The sequence below is a fragment of the Nelumbo nucifera genome, chromosome 3, assembly GCF_055504915.1.
Source record: "Nelumbo nucifera cultivar China Antique chromosome 3, China Antique-T2T, whole genome shotgun sequence".
NCBI classification, from domain to species: Eukaryota; Viridiplantae; Streptophyta; class Magnoliopsida; order Proteales; family Nelumbonaceae; genus Nelumbo; species Nelumbo nucifera.
In genome coordinates, this window is record NC_142651.1 from 77,199,765 (window position 1) to 77,208,572 (window position 8,808).

The following is an 8,808-nucleotide window of genomic DNA, read 5'->3' on the forward strand; positions in this document are numbered from 1 at the left end:
CGGATCCATATATGGACTTAAGCAAGCTTCTAGGAGTTGGAACATCCAGTTTGACTTTACCGTCAAACAGTTTGACTTTGAGCAAAATCCGGATGAGCCCTGTGTTTAAAAGAAGACAGTGGGAGATAAGGTTATGTTCTTAGTTTTGTATATAGATGACATTCTACTCATTGGGAATGATGTAGGAATGTTAACTACAGCGAAAGTATGGCTTTTATAGCAATTCTCCATGAAAGATCTTGGAGAAGCCTCCTACATATTAGGTCTTCGACTCTATAGAGATAGATCGAAGAGGATATAGGATTATCACAGTCTGCTTACGTTGACAAGATTGTCAAAAGATACAGTATGGAGAACTCCAAGAAAGGAAATGTTCCTTTCAGACATGGAGTCACTCTCTCCAAGGGAATGTCTCCCAAGACTCCCGAAGAGATTGAGGGCATGGAAGAGATTCCCTATGCCTCATCCGTAGGGAGTATCATGTATGCCATGCTGTGCATTCGTCCTGACATTACTCAGGCAGTGAGTGTGGTAAGCAGATACCAATCTAGCCCAGGGCAAGAGCATTGATTGGACCACTGTGAAAAACATACTAAAATACCTTCGAAGGACAAAAGAGTTTTGTCTAGTATTCGATGGTAGTTCACTACAGATCCAGGGGTATACTGATGCCAATTTTCAGTCAGATCCAGATGATAGAAAGTCTACATCTAGTTATATCTTCATGATAGGATCGTGTGTTGTTAGTTGGAAAGGCAGCAAACAAGGGTCCATAGCAGATTCCACAACCGAGACCGAGTACATTGTCGCAAGTGAAGCTGCCAAGGAAGCCATTTGGATGAAGAACTTAATTCAGGAATTAGGAGTAGTTCCATCCAGTACATCACCCATTCCACTGTTGTGTGACAACACTGGAGCCATTGCTCCGGCTAAGGAGCCACGAGCCCACTCGAAGTCAAAGCACATCGAGATGAAGTACCATGTACTGCGAGAGATAGTTGGAAGAGGGGACATCCTAATTCGAAAGGTAGCATCAACGGAAAATATAGCAGACCCATTGACTAAGCCACTTACACATAAAGTTTTTGAGAAACATGTGGAAAGTATGGGACTCCGGCTTGTATCCGATTGGACCCAAGTGCAAGTGGGAGCTATTAGACAGTGTATGCCCTTAGCTCCAATCAGATTGATGTACATTATGTCATTTATTATAAATGAATAGAGTACATAATTGATTCATGTGATTTGGTGTGTTTCTGTGTAATACCCTTAAACTGGACACTTATGAGACTCGTGTTAGTTATCTATCTTCACATTCGTTGGATAGATCTGAGGAGATTTATCTTGCCAGGCTGACATTGATGTACCACCATGTGGGTTGGGGTAGGTTGTCTCAGCTGCCGGGGTGAGACCTGAGGTACATACAGTATGGGTTTTCTTGAAAACCTAAACCGAACCAAATTCCAATATTGTCCTGGACCTTGGAGATAGATAGGTAAAACTAGAATGTTACACATGACCCCTAGACTCAATTATGGTACTACAATAGGTGTCGGATTGGGATGTCTTTGATATGCCAATCAGTGAGATCCTTAGAGGGGGTCAAAATCTGGGTATGTTGGGATAGTCCGAGAATTCACCTGAGTGGGTGATCATAGTGACAAGATCAGCCCCTTTGTCGAACAAAGTGAATGGTCGGGAAATGCACTCTCTCTGATGGAAACCTAAACTGTCGAAAATTGATTTCAAACGTTGAAATTTGTTTTTTCAAAATATATTTATATAGAGATATACATATATATGAGTAAAGAGTGCAGCACTGTACCTTGCAACCGAGGGAGGGTCCTCTCTTGTTGATCGATGTTTGATCATTATGGGCTGAGAGGTTAAGTGTAAGACCATTAAAGGTAATGCCTGATGGGCTTAGTGTAAATGTTGGGCCCATTAAGAGCCCATAGTGATGGACTCAGGGGTTCACTGTCTCCTACAGTGAATTCGGCCAGGCCTTGTAACAAAGGCTGGGCTGAACCCATGTAGCTAATGTGTAGATCGATGTAAGGGTCCCACGCCATACAAAGAGAGCCAAGTAGGCAGCAGGTTAAGGAGTAAGTGAACACATAAGCTTAACGGGCCTAAAGCCCAATTTGAATTGGGCTTATGTTAGTTAATTAAAAGGGGCAAGATCTGATTTATAATCTGATTAGGATTAGCTGAAGGATAAGATAAGTCTTATCCATTTAAGAGTTTAGATCCAAATATCAGATTTGGATTAAGAAACTCTCTCCTAATTAGATTAGGAGGCTAATCCAAAGAAGACTATAAATAGGGGATGAATTCCTTAGTTTTATACACAACAATCTGTAGAGTTCTCTCTTGTTCTTGCCATCCCTACCCAGTTCGATCTCCACTTGTGGATCTGATCAAGAAAAGTTATTGATATTGTTTCTTGGCTGAAGAAACAATCTGAAGTCGTGCTCACCAGCCCTTGTTTCATTCTTGCTGAAGAATTTTAGTTCTTGCTAAAGAGTCGTCCTGCTAATCCTGCTTCACCACACACTGTGTCATCTTTAGTGGAGGCGGGTTTTGGTCTTCTCCTTGGGCGTGAACACCTTCATTGGGAGTTACTGTTACTTCGTATCAGGTATATCCTTCTCCTCCCTTTTGGTTTCAGATCTCGTCCGGTTTTGGATTCAAGAACAAACCTTGAAAATGCAGTTTTCTAAATTAGGAAATGCGATTCTCGGATGGGAGAAAATAAATTTTTGAAATTTCGCCCAACCTTCCTACAGGGTTCGGCCATCCATATGATGGATCTCCTATCCCTTCACCTTTTACTTTAAATCTCATTTTAGAGCTTTTTACCCTCTATTTGTTATGCAGTCATTAGGGTCCTGTTTGGCAATGTTCCCACCTGTTCTTGTTCTTTTAGAAATTCTTGTGCTAGAACAAGAATTTTATTTCTTACTCCTCGTGAGTAACAAAGGTATTTGGAAAAATGTTTTTTGAAAACACATTTTTGTTCTACAAAAACAAAAATAGCATTTGGATAACGAAACTATTTCTTTACATTAGTTTTGCAAATCCATCCACATTAAGCATAAAATTAACCATAAGAACTTGTGTCATGTCATAACGATGTCTCCATGTTGTCACCACCTCATCCTTGATTACTTGAGAATCAAAACAAAACATACAAGTAATAAAACAAAATCCCAATATAATCAGATTATGGGATCCGAGCCTGATCAATTTCCCACTTCTTTAGTATGGTTTCCTATTGCTTCTCCCTCAAAGGTGTCATTCCTTGTTTGGACAAATGCACTTGACAAAGGAAAATTTGATGAGGTGATTGGGCTATCAAGCAATACTTACATCTTGTGACAGCCGACCACTCGTTTATGTATGGGAACCTTGTGTATTCCTAGTTAACAAGTCCTTGGTGTACATGGGTACAACGAATTCAGATGAAAATAATAGAAACCCCACTCATTTGTGCTTTCACATAAAATAATGTAGAACTATAAAATAATAGAAACCTCACTCAATCAAATCCATGTTTCTACTGGACTATCCGACTAACATATCAACCAAAGACCACTAAAACAAGCAAAAGACCATGGGTACAATGAATTCACATGAAAAGAAACCCCACTCAATTGACATAATAGAAACTCCACATTTCAAGATATCCAACAAAGTAACAAAAAATAATATGAACAAACGAATTCAGATGATGAAAACTTGGCATCTATAAGAGATGATTGTTTTTGGACATTAGTTTGGATGAATTTAGCTAGAGCAAAAACGAGAAAAATAGAGCAGTGACGAGTAAACCATGTACAACGAGAAGGAATACACCTACATGTTTACGTGAATCTGGTCAGAAATGTCATCGGAGCTTTGTACCATTCGCTCATTGTCCGGTTGTTGACGCAATAGGAGCCAAGGGAGTTCCCTCCTCTGAGATATGCAGTGGCAATGAGGTAGTGTCGAATGAATGAAAGGTGGTTGTTTAGGGCTTGTTTCTATTATTTCACATGAAATACCAAACATACCCCTTCTCTCACATGGGAACCGATGGCACATGTTCATTAATATGCATTAACATTGTGAGAACCACACATTCTCTGGGAATGCGCTCTTTGAGAGCGCCAATTTATCACTCAAGAATGCATTCTTTGGGTGTTGCTCTCACACGAGAATAACTTGTTTCTTTCATTTTTTTTGTACCAAACACATTCTTGCTCCACGAGAACACTAGGAACAATAGAAACGTTCTCATAGAATGTTTCCAAATAAGGTCTAGTTATTTTTGCACATGGGCAAATGGCTAAAGGCTTTGTATCAGCCATTTCACTCAAGATAAAGATTCTATTTTGATGAGATTTTCTAGGTGAATGCATGTTCTTACTTCTTAGCTTCTTTGACTTTCAGTTCAAATCCCTTGGAGCATGTGAAATATAGAGCCATCGAATTAGTGTTATGGGCCCGGGCGTAGGATCTCATCACGGGTCGGTCCACGGGGAGAACCTCTAGCTTCCCCTTGCCCCTCCCTTTGCGTGCAGACCCTATTGTGGCAACCTGATGGGTGATTAGTCCAAGAGATCACCCGAACTCTCCTCACTCTTCCCTTGACTGAAAAACCGAATGCCTTTATTCCCAATTCACAGCTCCTTAAATAGGAGATTACAAGAGGTGACTCCTTATTGAATCTGACTAGGCTAAGATAATCCAACCTTAAATCAAACTCCTACTTCTAATAGGTAAACAAACTCCTACTAAGAACAGAACTTAACTCCTATTTCTAATAGATAAAGTAAGAATAGATGGGATAAGGTAAGCTAGTGGAGAGCTAAGCTATCGTGTGGGCCCCTCCTCATTGCTGCTGCCGGTGGCGGTATGTCTTTCCCACGAATGCATCCATAACATCACACCCGTCCTGGGCAACGAGCTTGTCCCCAAGCTCGAGATCTGGATAGGCATTGTGAAGATCAGACCAGGGGATCCAGGTGGCCTCAGCTGATGGTAGTTCGTCCCACTCCACTAGGACTTCTAAGGTACCCCGATTGACGTGGGACCGGACAAGAGCCCGCGGTTGGAGAATGGGTCTACCATCCTTTAAGGGTGGTAGGGGAGGTGCCTTATCAAGAGGAGTCCCTGTAAATGGCTTGAGTAAGGACACGTGGAAGGTATCATGGAGTCTGTTGTGTTCTGGTAGCTCGAGTTGATATGCAACCTTTCCGATCTGCCGTAAAATCTTGAAGGGCCCGTAGAATTTGGGAGCCAGTTTAGGGAAAGCTCTGCATCTGAGGGAGTGTTGCCGATAGGGTTGGAGCTTCAGCCATACGAACTGTCCGGGTTCAAAGGTTAATTCTCTGTGGCACTGATCATAGGCGTTCTTCATGCGCGCCTGAGCCTGCTGTAAGCGTAGGGAAACTTCGGCTAGGAGGGCATCGCGGTCCTGTAGGCTTCGGTCCACTTCTTCCAACCGTGTTGAACCGGGTTTGTAAGACAAAAGTCGGGGAGGGTCCCGACCATAAACAACCCGGAAGGGAGTCATGCCAAGAGAGGAGTGATAAGACGTGTTGTAACAGTATTCGGCCCACGGAAGGTACTCCACCCAACGCCGTGGCTGGTCTCCCACAAAACAGCAGAGGTACATCTCTATTGTCCGGTTTACCACCTCCGTTTGGTCGTCAGTCTGCGGATGGTAGGTGGAGGAGAAGGCTAGGGCTGTTCCCTGCAGTCGAAATAGCTCCTTCCAGAAGGTGCTAGTAAAAATCGGGTCCCTGTCACAGACAATGGATTTGAGTAGCCCATGCAATCGGAAAATATGGGTGAAGAAGGCGTGGGCAACTAAAACCGCACTATATAGGTGGGATAAGGGAAGGAAATGAACATACTTGGAAAAACGTGAAGGGATGAGAGATCCATCCTATGGACGCCCAAAGATTGCGGAATAAGGGGCGAATTTCAAAAAAATTATCTCTCCCTTCAACTAGGAATCATATTCCCTATTTAGAAAATCATATTTTCAATGATCAATCTTGAACCATAAACTGAACCAGATCTGAACCAAAAGGAGTGGGAGAGGATTATACCTGATACGGAGAAATACTATCTTCCAATGGAGGTGTTCACGCCCAAGGAAGGATCCAAAATCTGCTCCCACTGAAGATGGCGCAGTGAAGGATGGAGCAGAATCAACAATGTTCTTCAAAAGAACTTGACCCTTCGCAAGAATCAATTGGATGGCTTGTGAGTACAGTTCCAACCAATCTTTTTCCAAAAGATTGAGCTCAAGATCAAATCTTGATTGCTCCCAAGAACTGGAGATCGAACCGAAGGAATGGCAATGGCAGGAGGTGGCGGCAGGAGAGAATTCGCAGTATGCAGGAAATCTCTCAATCTCTCTTTCTTCAAAGAGAAGAATGTTGTTGATCATTTAAAAGGCTGCTGCCCCCTTCTCCTTTTATAATCTCAAAGGGATCAGCTCCTAATCAGATTAGGAGTTGCTAATCCAAATCATATTTGGGTTAGAAGTCCCTTAGTGATAAGGGATAATCCTTATCTTATCTGCAGATCAGATCAGCTATCTCCTAATATAATTAGGAGGTTTCCAGATCTAAATCTCATTTAGATCTTGGACTCTCTGAGTGGATAGGGTCTAAGCCCAATCCTTTTAGCTAACCCACTTCAGAATTCGCCCCCTTTAAATGACTGATCAAATCAGCCTAGTTCGAAATGGGCTTAAGGCCCATTTAAGGTTATGTACTCAAAAAGCCTTCCAAACTGCTGCCCAATTGGGCTTCCTTGTATGGCGTGGGACCCAAGCATTGATCTACACATCAGCCACATGGGTTCAGCCCAGCCTTTGTTACAAGGCCTGGCCGAATGCACTGCTGAAGACAGTGTACCCCCTGAAACCCATCAAATGGGCTCTATGGGCCCAACACTTACACTAAGTGGTCCCTGGGCCAAGCCACCTTATAACACCTAGGGACTGTGGGCAAATGCAAGATTAGCCCATCAGGTGTTATCCTCAATGGTCTCACACTTAACCTCTCAGCCCATAATGATCATACACTGCCCGACAAGAGAGGACCTCTCCCTCGGCTGCAAGGAACAGTGTTGCACTCTCCACTCATATGGATCCCGGGAATTAAAACCTTCTTGCAAACATTTTAGAAACCATAATATATATACTTTTATATCTTATATAAAATATATTTTGCAAAACAAATCTCAACGGTTGAAATCGGCTGCCGGTAGTCTTGGTTTCCATCAATGAGAGTGCATCCCCGATCATTACCTTTGTCCGACAAAGGGGCTGATCCTGTCACTATGATCACCCACTCAGATGAATTCTCGGACTGTCCCAACATACCCAGGTTTTGACCCCCGCTAAGGATCTCACTGATTGGTACATCAAAGATAGCCCAATCTGACACCTAGTGCAGTATCATAATCGAGTCTAGGGGTCGGGTGTAACTTTCCAGTTTTGCCCATCAATCTCCAAGGTCCAGGGCAATACTGGAAATCTAGTCCAGTTCAAAGATTCAATTAATCCTACACTGTATGTGCCTAGGGTCTCACCCTGGCAGCTGAGACAGGCCACCCCAACCGACTTGGTGGCACCACAGTGTTAGCCTTGTCAGGATAGGTCTCCCTAGACCGACCCACTGGCTGTGAACATTCTAAACTAACACGAGTCTCATTAAGTGTCAAGTTTAAGGGTATTACACAGAAACATACCAAGGGAACATGAATCAAATATGTATCTTTATTCATTTACAATAAACTCATAAAGTACATCATTTTGATTGAAGCTAAGGGCATACAAAACTGTCTAACAAAACAATCCACCACCACGAATAAGACCGATTTCCCACCAACCTTGGGTATGAAGTCCATGAAAATATCGGCCCAGATCTGAGTTGGGAGTGAAAGTGGTTGGAGAAGGCCTGCTGGGTGCAAGTTTTCCCACTTTTGTTGTTGGCCCATAGAGCAATTCTGAATGAAGTCCCGCACCGAAGCCTTCATACCCTACCAGTGGAAATCAGCGTGGATGCGGTGCAATGTTTTCTAGACACCTTCATGCGTGGAGTTGTGGATGCTGGAGATGACGGAAGGGATTAACGGACAGCCGGCTGGGAGATATATCCGTCCCTTGTATAGTGCCAACCCGTCGTGCACGGACCAGATGCCTTGTCCAGCAAGATCGCTTCACTTCGGTGATTGTGGCAGTGTGTTCCAGATGTCTTCCAGTAGGGTGGCTCGGGGTTGGGAGATCACATGGAGGAGCATATTGTCTTCTTCTCAGCGAGACAAAGCATCTGCTGCACGGTTCAAGGTTCCCACCTTGTATTCCACCCGAAAATCGAAACCAAGTAGTTTGCTGACCCAATGTTGTTGCAGCAAAGTGGTAAGTCATTGTTCCAACAAGTATTTGAGGTTGTATGGTCCGTCTTGACGACGAAGAACCTTCCCCATAAGTATGGCCTCTAGTGCTGCACTGCCTTAGCCTATCCAATCAGTTCACGTTCGTAGGCGGGTAATTTAAGGTGGCGATCAGCCAGTTTGCGGCTGAAGAAGGTGACCGAATGCCCTTGCTGCTGTAGTATGCGCCGACGCCGGTGCCGGATACATCGCATTCGACTGTGAACTCGAGCTCAAAGTTTGGCAGCTGTAAAACCGACGTGGAGGAGAGGGCTTCTCTTAAACTCGCAAAGGCTGCATCGGTTGTATTATCCTAGTGGAAGGCATTTTTCTTGAGCAGATTGGTTAGTGGGGCCGCCAAATGTCCGT